The 14,390-nt window shown below is 40.1% G+C and overlaps 1 long non-coding RNA gene across 1 annotated transcript; it reads right to left on the bottom strand.

The window, feature by feature from the left end:
• Positions 1-35: 35 nt before the first annotated feature.
• On the bottom strand, positions 36-14,029 carry LOC136840792 (uncharacterized). Its single transcript, XR_010853732.1, has 5 exons — positions 13,931-14,029; positions 7,252-7,373; positions 6,793-6,860; positions 482-1,092; positions 36-229 (listed from the first exon to the last, which is right to left on the bottom strand). It is a non-coding gene; the product is annotated as an uncharacterized lncRNA (long non-coding RNA).
• Positions 14,030-14,390: the final 361 nt, after the last annotated feature.

A 14,390-nucleotide genomic window follows, 5' to 3' on the forward strand; every position in this document is an offset into this window, starting at 1 on the left:
TTATCCCACGCTACTCATCTGCTGATTTGTCCCGCCTGCTGCGTCTGCAGATTTATCCCCGCGCCTGCTCGTCTGCGTTTGTCCCACGCCTGCTGCGTCTGCAGATTTGTCCCACGCCTGCTGCGTCTGCAGATTTGTCCCACGCCTGCTGCGTCTGCAGATTTGTCCCACGCCTGCTGCGTCTGCAGATTTGTCCCACGCCTGCTGCGTCTGCAGATTTGTCCCACGCCTGCTCGTCTGCTGGTTATCCCACGCCTGCTCGCTACGGTTTGTCCCCGCCTGCGTCTGCAGATTTGTCCATGTCGTCTACGGTTTGTCCCGCCCTGCTGCGTCTGCGTTGTCCCACTGCTCGTCTGGGTTTGTCCCGCCTGCTACGTCCTCTGCGAATTTGTCCCCCGCCTGCTGCATCTGCAGAATTTATCCCACGCCTGCACCGTCTGCAGATTTGTCCCACGCCTCTGCGTCTGCAGATTTATCCCGCCTGCTGCGTCTGCAGATTTATCCCGCCTACTTTCGTCTGCGGATTTATCCCACGCCTGCCGTCTGCAGATTTGTCCCACGCCTGCGTCTGCAGATTTGTCCCCGCCTGCTCGCGTCTGGTTATCCCACGCCTGCTCGTGCAGATTTGTCCCACCCTGCGTCTGCAGATTTGTCCCCACGCCTGCGCGTCTGCAGATTTGTCCCGCCTGCCCCTGCAGATTTGTCCACGCCCTGCCGTCGCAGATTTATCCCACGCCTTCATTCTCTAATAAAGTCCTCATGGGCTGGAGGAGAACTTTTCTTCTGACGTCGCAGAAAATATGGGCAGTGTTTTGAGACACCCTTTAGAATCTGAATTATTATTGTCCAACTCTTTGTGAGTGCCATGTGGCCAGGAGGAGAGCCTTTTATCCTTCGACATATATTAAACATGTTCCAAGGGATCACGGCTTCTTTCAGCACTGGACTGTAGTCTAAACTTCTAAAAATATTTACAGCAGTCTCACGGGTAAAATCAGTTCCATATATTCTGAAGCCTAAGGTAAGCTGCAATTCACACATCTTCAGTTCAAGCGGTTCTACAATTGGCACCACTGCTAAAAAACGCAACCCCTGAAAAAACAAAAAATAAAGTTTAGCTGGTAATGTCAATGGCCACTGATTTAAATTAGATGAGGCACAGCAACAGTACTGAGGTTCAAATTGTTTCATGGCTTCATGACAGCTCTAAAGCATGGTCAACTATTAAGTGAAATCTATTAGGAAAATGAAAGCTAATTCTTTGAGTAAAAAACTTTTGAATAACATCCTTCAAATCATACAATAAAGAATTACTAAAATGGAATGGAATATACAATTTAGGCCAAGCGCTGAGAACTATGGTTGAGCTAATTCAGCGCTGCAAGGGAAACAGTAGGAAGGTTTTAAAAGGAGTAACAGGATGAAAACCTCTGTTACACTATGGAAAAATTGTCAGAGGATTGAGGGAAGAAAGAATATGAACGGAGGTACAGTAAAAGGAATGAAAGGGGCTGAAGGGACGCTGTAAAGAACCTTAATGCCTACAGTGTACTCCGTAAGGTGTATTGATGGTGCTGCCCCCCTACGGGAAGTCGCTAAACAAAAGTAATCATACAAGGAAAGCCTACATCTAAGCCATCATACAAGGAAAGCCTACATCTAAGCCATCATACAAGGAAAACCAGAGATTAACACATCCTTAACAGAGGATTGCCCCGTAGTGGGTAGTGACGTCAGCGCACCTCACACGGTGCACTGTAGGCATTACCCAAGGGTCTTTGCAGCGTCCCTTCGGCCATTAACTGCAACCCCTTTCATTCCTCTTTACGTACCTTCGTTCATAGTCTCTTCCATCTTACTTTCCACCCTCTCCTAAAAATTGTTTCAACATTATATCAGCGCTGTAGGACTGACAGGTCCCAGGGATTGGCCTTTGGCCTAAATTTGACATTCCGATTCCAATCCAACACCGAGGATTACACATATTATTATTATTATTACTATTACTACTGATTCAGGAGATCAACCCTCTTCATATGGAACAAACCCACAGGAACCACTGACTTGAAATTCAAACTTCCACAGAATATAACCGAAAAGCAATAGTTTCTCTAGAGGATTACAATCTTCATCGTAAATATTCAATACTGAAAAGTAATCGAGTTTACCACCATAACTCTGAATGCTCACTTAATCTGACCTGGAACTGTTTACCAAAAACGAAGTACAATTTACACAAATTTGGAAAACTAATTATGACTAATTACGACCCATGGTCGTTATTTAGCACTCAACATTGCACCTTTAGAAACATCGTATAACAATTCGAAATTGTGTTAAAGAATATGCATTTTATATTTCGAAACTTTTTGCACCAATATATGTTAGTGTAATTAATATTTTCTTACACTATCTCTCGTTGATTTCAACCGAAAGCCATAAAATCCCTACTTACAACCAGTAACAAAGAAGGGTATTATCACCTATACATATGTAAATTAACATTTTCAGACCAAAAAACTATAAAAATTTCCACTACTAAATATTTCACTTAAATACGCTATGCAACGTCAATATTTTGTTTGAATCTTCAATAAATATAACCTACTGCACGTAAGACTATTCAATCTGTCAACTTTCAAGCAACTTGGGCGATCCCGAATTCAGACCTTTTTTTACGAATATGAACTCGTCATTTTCTTAAAACAATTTACCAATTAGCTGATTTTTGGTTGTAGCCGTGCCGGACAGTTACCACAACTCCTCCTCCAACCCAACCCCCACCACTTTCTCCAACCTCTACTACCTCAACTCCCACCACTTTCTCCAACCTAGACTACAACTCCAACACAAGCCCCACCACCACCCTCTCACACAACCCCCACACACCACCACCACCCTCTCCAACAACTCCCACCACCACTCCAAGACCACTGCCCCGACCAAAAAAGTACAACTCGTTTCGTTCTCCATTTGGTTTAACGTTTTTAATTACTTTCGAATTTGTTGTTACAGTTGCCGTGTGTGCGCGCGCGCGCGCTCCTTTAGAGCCAAGTGCAAAATCTTAAAAAGTTAGCCAGGCATCGCTACTGACGTGCAACAAGAATAACTACTAACATTTAATTGAGACCAATTTGAATTACACGTTAAATTTTGACCACGCTCTAAAGCAAACGCTTTGCCGGGACTTCATGTAAATTCATTTCAGATAACCAAAGATTTGTTGAACACTGAGAAAATTCTTTTTCAACACTGCTGTTCGTATGTGTATATTGGAACCGAAATGTAAAATTTAGGCTAAAGGCCAAGCGCTGGGACCTACGAGGTCACAAGGCGCTTAAAGGAATTTGGGAGTAAAAATGTGTAACAGGAAGAAAACCTCGTAGTTGCATCGTGAAACAATAGTTAGGGGAGGAGTGTGGAAAGTGCGTTGAGAATATTAACGGAGGTACACAAAGTAATGAAAGGGGTTGCAGCTAGGAGCCGAAGGGACGCTGCAAAGAACCTTACGTAATACCTGCAGTGCACCGCATGAGGCACACTGACAGCACTACCCCTCCTACGGGATTCGCATTGGCTTAGGATAGGTTATGTACCATTTTAACTCAGTACAGTCATGCCGAATATACTCTTAACAGAAAACTAAGAGCAGCAATTATTGGCCTGAGAGATGCTGGGATGACGCAGGCAGCCATCACCAGGGCCATGGGACTAAACAGACTGACTCAGCGGATACGGCGATCAGAATGATGAGGGTGGTAATGTGGCCCGCCCAAGAAGTGGTCGACCACGAACGATAACTGCTGAGGATATTCAGGATCGTCCAAACCAGTGATTAATACTTATTCATTCTGACCCAAACTGTGATGGAGAGTCCCCACTCATCAGCTATTGACAAATTCAGGAGACTTCATCATAACGAGCACGGTTTACGATATTTTATCCCAGCTAAGAAAGAAAAACTCTGGCAAATAAGGAATCCGACTGGAATTTGCTATACACTATACCCAGGATGTGTATAATCAAAACTTTCAGAACTCTGTGATCTGGACAGACAAGAAGCCATTTCAGACAACGGCTGCAAAGTATTTGTTGGCGACCTCTGAACACCAGGTTTGCTACGCAAAACATACAAGAATTGAAAGGAAATGGACACTGTACTGTGAGTTTCCACGGTTGGACGTGGTCTGGGTGACTATAAGACTTAACACGGATAGATGGTAACCTTAAATCTGTAAAATACATATACTTGAAACCACTGTTCCGTCTAATCGTGCAACATCTATTCCTGCTCTTAACCCAGTTCGATTTGTTCACGATTGAAGCCCCATCCATACAAGCCGCTTGGTCAGGGAATGGTTTCTAGAACCCCCAGATACTTTATAGACGGGTCAAGTAAAGGATGTGACAAACTTCATTGAAAAGGTGTGGGCAATGATGGTGAGAAACTTGGGATATAGAGGATTAGCGAAGTCAGGCAGCACTAGTTAATCATGCCCAACTATTCTCAGTCTTGTTGAATCTGTTCCAGAAAGGCTAAATACAATTATTGAGGATATTAGGGGTTGGGGAAAGTATCAATTCTTTGGTGAGTTTGCTTAGTAGCATAACTTTTAGTGTTCAGAAAATCTTTTTTTTTTTGGGAGGCAGGAACTACTGTAATTGCTTTGGTGGGTTTTGTCGGGTGGCTGTGAATCAACGCCTAACTTTTAATATCTTCAGAAAACCATCTCTGAAATGAGAAAAACTATTGTAATTGCTATGGTGGGTTTCGTTAGGTGGCTGTGAACCAACAAGCAGTGTAGGTGATGGTAAGCTGTGTTTAGTATCTTAATTGTTACGGGTATGACTTATGCCATGTTGTATTTGTTTACAATAAACATGGCAGTCATGTAATATTTTTTGTCTCTTGAAAGTACTTTTACATGTTCCGTTTCTTTATGCTAGTTTTATTACACGTAAAAATTAAGTTTTACATTAGTTTCTATTCATTTGGTACTTGTTCTTTTACCAGAACGTTAGACATTGTGATGCAGTTTTTTATCACCATGTCATTTGATTCATTCACGATCATTCGTATGTAGGTTTTTTCTGACCAAAAACCTAACCATAAATATGTATTTATAACAAGATTGTTATTACTGTAGTTTGTTCAATTCCTTTTAACTACTCGTGTAAGACAATGCATGCAAATCATCCATGAAGATGGTTCTGCATTCTACAAAGAAATTACTTCATAAACTGCTTAGGAAACAACGTATTTTGCACTTTGAGTTAAGGATGAATTTAGTCTTGTACATCCTTTAGTCTTGATAATGTCTTGCCTTAGATTATATTCTTTATTCGGCTTATTTGAATAAAAGAAATAAAAAGACCAATAAAGAAAAACCAGAGAAAAAGAGCGATAGAGGCAGAGAGGGGGACATAGAAAGAAAAAAATGGAAAAAGAGGGAGAGAACGCGTCTCTTAATACCTTTAGCTGAAGAAATAAGGTAAAAAAACCTCACCACATGTAAGTTACGTTAGGCCGATTTTTTTTCCCATTGTGTTATATTTCAGGATATGTTATATTTCAGGATAATTTTTTTTCTATAATGAGGCAGTTTTCCTTCTACCCCTGTCTATTTGCTATACTCCCGACTGGGATTGGGTAACATCACTGATACTGAGGACTAAAATTACTAGTTTATTAGCTAACCAAGCTGTAATTGTCATCGATATAGAACGTATGCGAGTCATTCACAGACTCCTCGTTGTCCATAGGTCAATGAGCAAAGCCGGTGGGTCATTACCATTATATTTTACTTCAATTACTACAGCAGAGTTAAGGTAGTCAAACATTTGGCCCTTTTCGCATTGTACCGGGCCCAGACACCAGTCATTCAGAAAGAGGGTAAATGAGATTCATTCTCACACACGGTGACCCCCAAGAACTTTTCTGAGTAACTGTACCAGTTCAGCTCTGCAGTTACAAGCTATATCAAATCACAGAGAACTAAGCACAGTGGGCTTCTTTAGCTCATCTGCCTTTGATATAACAGTTAAATCTGAGCCCAGGAGAGAGAAGGCATCAAAACAGTAAAACGGAATATTAACACTATAGTCACATGTTACGGGAAAAACCAGTGTATTGGAAAATTATATCCTTTGCTTAGCTAACGAATCATTTTTATTAACCCCAGTTAACTATTTACATACTATTTACATACAAATTCATTCACCACATACCAAATTCAAAACCAAACTTGAAACCTTAAACCCCTAATATACTGTAGATTCGAGGATTCGATGACATCCAAATTTTAGCAATTTGAAAATTGCCTCGGTTTTAGTAATCAACTAACAAGAGGCCAATCTGTTAAATCTTGCAGTTTCACAAAAACTAAACAGGATTATAAACAAATACCTTATTTACCATCTGTCACTGGAACAATTTAAATAAACTAAAGTTTCAACACTTCTGCCACAATGTCAAATTAGACCATTTTTACCCCACAACCAAAATACTACAGTAAAATCTTGCTCCCGTCTTATGCCCATAACTTTAAACCTTGATGCTCAAACTTATATAGTGTATGATCTACAGGTAATTTTTTTAGAACAGTCCCAGTCACATTTACAAAACCTTATAATCATAGTGGGAAGTCGTACATAAGGAACCTCATACTGCGGGAACCTCATACAGCCTCTTAAGTGCATTTCAAGGCTTAACTTCATCCTTTCGTAGTGCATAATCTCGACACGCGATTTTATGCTAACATGATAGTTCCAGGCACACAATGGCCAACTTACTTTGCACTCACTGCAGACGGAGTTACTGCCATGGTTCTTGAACAGAGGACTAGTAAAACAGCACCTATCTGTTGAGAAAATTAAAAAAATTATGACAAGAACTTTGCAAAATAGTAATTTTAATCAGTGAATGTGAAAAGTAAACATTATAGACTAGTTTTAATAGATTAAAACTCCCATGCTTTTACTAGTCAAGGTTATGAGTAAAAACTAGTTTTCAAGCAAATTGATTACCAGAATGTAAGTGAATCAATAACGGCAAATACAGCAATTTATGTTCTGATATAAGATGCATAGAACAATTTTGAAAATTTTAAACATCACACTAAAAGAAATCGACTCAGAGAGAGAGAGAGAGAGAGAGAGAGAGAGAGAGAGAGAGAGAGAGAGAGAGAGAGAGAGAGAGAGAGAAATTACTAAGATGGAAAGAATAATTCACAATTTGTGTACACTACTTACATCTCTCTCCCAGATGGAAGACCTCAACAGTTTACCTGAAATAATTCCACTTCCGAGTCATTGATAAGAGCGTTTGGCAGTTTCTCCGATCTTGTAAGGAACTTCCTTCCTCATATGGACACCTGAAAAGGTGAACATTCACCAATTAAAACTATATCCCAACTTTTTACAAATTGTTTTGTATACGTCAAACTAAAGACCCTACTTGCTAAAAGTCAAAAGGCACTGAACAAAATATACAAGTTCGTAATTTCTTAACCCTATCGCAATCAGAAACTGTTTAATCTTAAAAGGGCATAAGAATATATAAATGGCTATGAACACTACGACCATGTTGGAAGCTTTATCTTCATGAGACTGCTAATTCCCTATCTGTTCAACTGGGGGCGAGTATCTATGCAAGTTCGAAAAAAATCACGTAAACTAAATTATCCAGAACAGACTCTAGAGGAATCAAACAATGGCGAATTTTCCCAAATTGGCAGAAAAGTGAACCATTTTTCAAACACTGGTAGTATAATCCGCAGTTTCAGATTTTAATACTGTATGATGTATTTATTAAAATTGGAAAAAGTTGCTGTTAATGGCAAATCTCCCTTTTGCGTTTTCCACTATTACAATAATGCTATATCCTCCAATATTTTTTACACATTTCGTGTAAATCTGGCCATGGGACTCACTTTTTTAAAGGGAAATTTTTCATAGGCTTGCCCTGCAGCCATCTATAAAATCTTATAAAATTGCTGGTAGGTAGTCATAATCCACAGCTTTTGCAACAATACCTACGTCCTACAGTCCTATGATAAATTCAACAGCTGAAAAAATTTACATGCACCTACTACAGCAATATCAATATAAAATCTGTGGTCTGCTGAAAAAAAGCAATGAAATAACTCTTAGGTATCAGCATTCGCTTTACAAGGGAGTGATACTAGTGAGCCTTCTATGGCAGCAGCAAGGTTGACAGTAAAAGCTTGCCACCGTACAGCATAGTACAGTGTGCCCTAACAGTGAAAGTGGCATATCAAAAATATAACCTGCCTGCAAATAAAACACTGACCAGCCTGATGTAACATCTAGATAGGTGGCAGTCTATTAAGGCGGTGAGAACTGCCAATTGGCTGCTAGAGGCAGCAACAACCTACCTCATATGGTAGTGACTGCCAGTCACCACAGCAAGACAGGACTACCTGCCAAGACTATCATCATTCATCCTACCAGCTAAGGGAGCTGAGCTCACTGGTGTATCACAAACCCACAACCATGGCAACTTGGCAACTCACGTTTAGGAAACTGTAGGTGTGGCCAAGACCATGACAAACTTTGGTCAAGGTGTAGCAGAGGTTCTGAGGTCTATCAGTGGGTTTAAAGCAAGCAGCAGATATTAGAGGAAAGCTTATCTTCTGAGTACATACTTTTAAAAATACAATTTCATATATCCTAAGTGGCGAGACCATGAAATCTACAGATCAAAATCAATCGTCAAACCCAAGAAAACTTAGAAACACTGAAAAGCTGAGACTACATGAAGTTCAACCTATAATCCAACATGATATACAACCACAAAAAAATCCCTTACGAACAACCCTGGGAGAACCACAGTTAAAGACTAGCAAAGGAGCACCAACTCCCACTTATTGCAGTGCTATATAACTGAATAACAGGTTCACAACAAAGCTGAAGCATCATTAAGAAATAGCAAACCAACTTCACCAAATGGAAAAAGGGCAAAAGCTGTCAGTTTCAAGGCTACACAGGAGCTTAAAACCCTAGCAAGACAGCTGTCAATACCAAATTGTGTTAATGGAAACTAACCATGATAAAGCATTCTGCATACAACCAGAAGATATAATTTGAACCAAATTAAGACTGCTTTAATCAATAGTGATGACCTTCAAAATTTGTCTGAAATAGACAATCTTGTAATCAAGGCAATCCTAGATGGGCAGGTAACAACTATTATAACACCGAAAAAAATTATGTGGCTACCCACATCTACAAAAATGAGTGAAAATTGTCGATTTAATCAATGTCCCATAATCACCAACCACAACACTAAAATCACATTCTAAATGTTTGCTAGAGTAATAACCTACAACTGTGCCAAACTGACATATGGGAGCAAGCAACTGCAACCAATTGACAATACGTGGTTAGGATACACGATTCGTGCTTGCAGGCCACTGCCAAGGTAATAATTATCAGCATTTATAAAATTCCACCCAGTTCTGAAGATGCGTTTCGTTATGCGGAAATACATGCCAAGGTAATAATTATCAGCATTTATAAAATTCCACCCAGTTCTGAAGATACACGTTTCGTGCTTGCAGGCCATTGCCAAGGTAACAATTATCAGCATTTATAAAATTCCACCCAGTTCTGAGGATACACGTTTCGTGCTTGCAGGCCATTGCCAAGGTAACAATTATCAGCATTTATAAAATTCCACCCAATTCTGAATCTGAAATAAACAGTTCATGTCAACTATCTTCCACGTACTTTTGAGCAAGTTTTTCACCGTTAATCTTATTTGTACAAACATTTTCACACAAATGCTGCCTAAGAGTAGTGGGGGTAGATCTAAGCCGGCTGTCCGCGGTGGGCTAGGTTATGGCAGTTGACATTTTTCTATAGAACTTTACTTGCTAACAAGAATTTAAAGTAATATTTTGTCGCTCAGCTGTAATTAAGCTGTAAATTACCTTGTGGAACTGTAGCCAGATGAGGGACCGTTTGGGAATCTCTGGGTCTGGGTGGGTAAAACACTTTCGAGAATAGCTCAGTGAGAGGACCCGTTAGAATCAGGGTTCTGGGTGGGGTAAATAGCAGGAAAGGTTTTGGGCAATTTATTGTTGTATTTCCATTATATGTCATTTTTAGGAACACGAAAACAAGCGTAAAAATAAGGGATAAATGGACAGTCGGACCGTTACAAAGGCACTTTTCACATACCACTACTACTGCTGATTCAGGCCATGTCACGCATGGCAGGATCTTACCAGGGGAGCTTTCGGTTCATCAATGCCTCCAACTGAGAGAGTAGTTGGTGGGTTTTGTGGTGGCTGTACCCAACCAATCACGTTGCAGCGTTACCCCAACATACGTTTCAACCAGGTGGAGAATTTGGGAATACATAAACTCAGTTACATGTATTCCTTTTTGCTCAACTGTTTATAACCATTTCTATTCGTTTGTAGCTTGTGCCTGCAACGTTCTTGTCTTTTCCGTTCACAAATATGACGTCTCTTTCCATAGCATGATTTTCACCATAAATAACACAAGTGCTGTTTTAATGCGGACACCTGAAGCATGTATAGGGTAGGAGGAGAAGGTCTTGCAGGACGTTTCCTTTACCACTCTCTCAGTGACGTTAGCAGAAACCTTCTTTACATTTTTATAAGCCCACTGTAGTTGTGGCGCGCAGCATCAATGCCGCTTGCCAGGCATGAGCCTGCAGATTATTTTAAAAATGCGGATAAAGCGCAGCTCGTTCCCTTCTAAAACTAAAGCAAAATACACTTTACTTTCCCAACTTTATCGCTTACCTGTTCCGGTGCAGTTCACGGCTGCAATTCACTCACTCTTCAGCCCAGCATGTGTGGTTCGTAACCCCGGAACCTCCAGCTCCTCTGAGCCTGTAACCAAGTGCAATTTGCCTCTTACCTGTCAATTGCTACATTAGTTATAAGGACTACATTGTACCGGGGACAACTGTATATCTGATTGCTGGAGAGAAACTTATGACTGCCCTGAAGGACCAGAGGCTACGTGCGCCAACCGTCAATCACTCCATAAACTTTGTGGGCCCAGTAACTGAGTGCGCGCCAAAATACTATTGAGAGGAGGTGGAGGAACATTGAGACAGCGCCTAGTGCGGCCGGAAGGGGTACAGCTTTGCGTCAGTACCAGTAGCCCATTTTAAAATCCAACTGATGACTCCGAAGCCCAGGGCTCCACAACGTTTATGGCGGCGGCTGGGTGTACCCTCCACCCTTTAGTGGTAAGTTCTAAACTATCTTCTTGGTAGGTAGTTAGGTCACCTGTGTTTTGGTGTTATTGAGGTTTGAGTGGCTTTTCATGTAGGGCGTTATTTTTTAGGTGGCTTTGTCATTAACGCCATGTTTCTGCACCAAGTCCTACGTCCACTTTACCAACCTTGCCTTTTGTGCAGGTACCTCTCCTTCCCCCCGCCCTGCTACAGACATGGCTCCTAGTGGTTCGTAACCCAAGATGGCGGATTTGTTTTACGTTTCATTTTCGCCCCGATGGCAAAGCAGCGGTTGGTGTGTAGTTGAGGTAGCCTGGCGGTTGACGTTTTTTCAGTGTTGCTTTGCTTGCTTTGCATGAGTTTAGGGTAATATTTTGCCCGTCGGCTGCAATCGGCTGTAATTTACCCTTGAGGCTGTGCGCCAGTGCAGGACCCGCGTCACCGGTGTGCCGTCTTCGAAGGGTCTATTGCGCTTTGTTACAGCCGACCGACAAATTTACTTGAAATTCTTGTTCAGCGGGTCAAGTTCTATAGAAAAGCATCAGCTGCCATAAAACCTCACCAGCTGCCAGCAGACTTAGAATTAAGTGTAGTGAGAGTGATGAAAGAATGCTGCACAAAAAACTATAATTAGCAAGGCCATTAAGAATATAGTTTAGTTAGGATGTAATCCTACTGAAGTTTTATTTTACTAGTGCATTTTCCAGTGTCCTGCAGCATTGTACAATTTCATTTTGCTAGAAATGGGATTCTTATTTTATGGGGTGTCCCCTGAATTCAAAATCATGTCTTTACAAATGTCTCCAAAACCAGAAAATTTACCAGAAGATATATTTCAATAACTCACTCATTCCAGTATAAAGGTTATTTAAAACTAGAGACTCGCAAAAACCAAAGTAAGACTAATACACCCTATGACCAAGTTAAAAGTCAGGGCAAGAGTGGGCTGAAAATCTTGGGAAAATCCAAGACAGACATCTACAAAGTAGCAACAAATCTGAATGCAACTGGAACCTAGAACCACTGAAAGTACTTACAACACGCACAAGTTGTGAGGAGACAAATTAGCAACTGAAACCACTGAAACCTTCCAAATCTAGGCTAAGGCATTTATTAACGTTCTATATGACAACCCTTCACAAGACATTCTGGGACTGCATTAAGACTAGGAGACAACATTCCAAAGCTACAGTAAGGCAGGCATCCCAGTGCAACAACCATAACTGCAAAACTTAGTTAAAATAAACTCAGCATCAAGGTAACCTATCATAACAGGATGAAAACCCACTAACAGGGCAGGGTTACCTACAACCAAATCGATATTCAAGCCATATCTGAATTCCCGTTTTATTATTCCAGTATTAGAAATAACTCAAAACAATACCTCGTGAACTGAGCTGTAATCAAGGCAACGTACTATAAGCATTTACAGCTTTCTTTGGAAAGATTGTCTATGCCTGAACCCAGGCTTGTACCGGGTAGCAATATGTTATCAATGATAAAGATTGCTTTACAAAGCCAATTATCTAACATGTTTTAAATATTTCCCCAATTACTTCTGCAACAGATTACTCATACATCGTAATTCAAGTTAAGGTGGACGTAAGTTTTAAAAATATACAAAACCAAAATAAAATCAACGTAATTATGGGCTAATTAAAAATTTCCAAAATTAACCGCATACAAAATCAAAATCATGGGATTGGTAAAAAAAATTTCCGCATGGCGACAGACTGCATAAACCAAAGTAATTATGGGCTTCGTAAAAATTTCCCCTATGACAGTAACTACCTACATAAAACCAAAGTACTCATGAGATTTGTAACAATTTCCCGCATGCCAACATAGCCTACATAAAACCTAAGTAATTATGGACTCTGGTAACAATTTCCCACATTACATTAATAGCCTACATAAAACCAAAGTACTATGAGATTTGTAACAATTTCCCTCATGACATTAACAAGTTACATAACGTCATAGTTACGTGCTTTGTAAAAATTTCCCACATGACTAACCTACATAAAGGCTTTGTAAACTTCCAGGATGACATTAACAACCTGCATAAAACCAGCATGACACTAACAACCCACAGTACATAAAACCGAAGTAACAGCTTTGTAAAAAATGTCCAACATTACTAACCTACATAAAACCAAAGTATTCAATGGCTTTGTAAAACTTCACTGGACAACCTGAAAATCATTTTCAGTCTTAAATGAACAGCAAATCTTCTCTAAAAATGCGCCCACCTAATCTGATAAACCAAAATTAATCTAAAAGTTTACTTCCTTTACCTACACTAACTTAAACTTAGCTCCCTCAGTAAACAGACTCAACATAGACCTAAGCCTATGTTGATTCGCTAGGCTACACAACATCGGACTCAAAAACCAAAAAATACCATAATCGTTACTTATCTAGATTAAAATTACGCTCTGAGGACATGAAAACCACATCGTATTCTAGGTAGACTCCGTTAAATTTTGCCTACCGTTCTGTATAAGGGACAACTCTTAAAATCCACAATACTTGTAAAAGCACTGAACACCACCTCCACACTTTCGAGTCCAATCACCGGAAAGGATAAATACCAGTATATATTGGCTTTTAAATTCTAAAAAAAGACAGTAGTTCATGAATAAATATTTTAGCAACGAACCTTGCTACGTTACCATTCGTAAATCTTACCTTGGCAAAACGCCATTAAAATTAACACGAGCTCAACCTGCCACTACCAAGTACACGACACAACTGATGAGCGCCGGCTTTGTTTTCAGGCTTCAACTTAGGTGTTAAAAACAGGGATGAGGAAGAAAGGGAATGAAAAAGGAACGGCGAAGTCGCCCAAGACAATTGAGATAGAACGTGTCAGAAACTAGCGACATCTAGTGCACGCTATGAGAAACGTAAGGAAGCCTGGCGTGTCGCTATTAAAACTAAATATAGTCTATGTATTATACATAAGGAAACGATAATTGTTGATACTGGAACCAAGATAAAATATGTATCGTGCTTACCACACCACAATTGACTTAGATTTTTATCAATTTATGCATTAACTTGTTAAATTTTTTCTTTTCTAAAAACTGAACTCCTCTTTCTGTATTTCATATTTCTGTTACTTCTTTCTAATGAACACCATAATATT

Source organism: Macrobrachium rosenbergii, chromosome 8 (genome assembly GCF_040412425.1).
Source record: "Macrobrachium rosenbergii isolate ZJJX-2024 chromosome 8, ASM4041242v1, whole genome shotgun sequence".
Lineage (NCBI taxonomy): Eukaryota > Metazoa > Arthropoda > Malacostraca > Decapoda > Palaemonidae > Macrobrachium > Macrobrachium rosenbergii.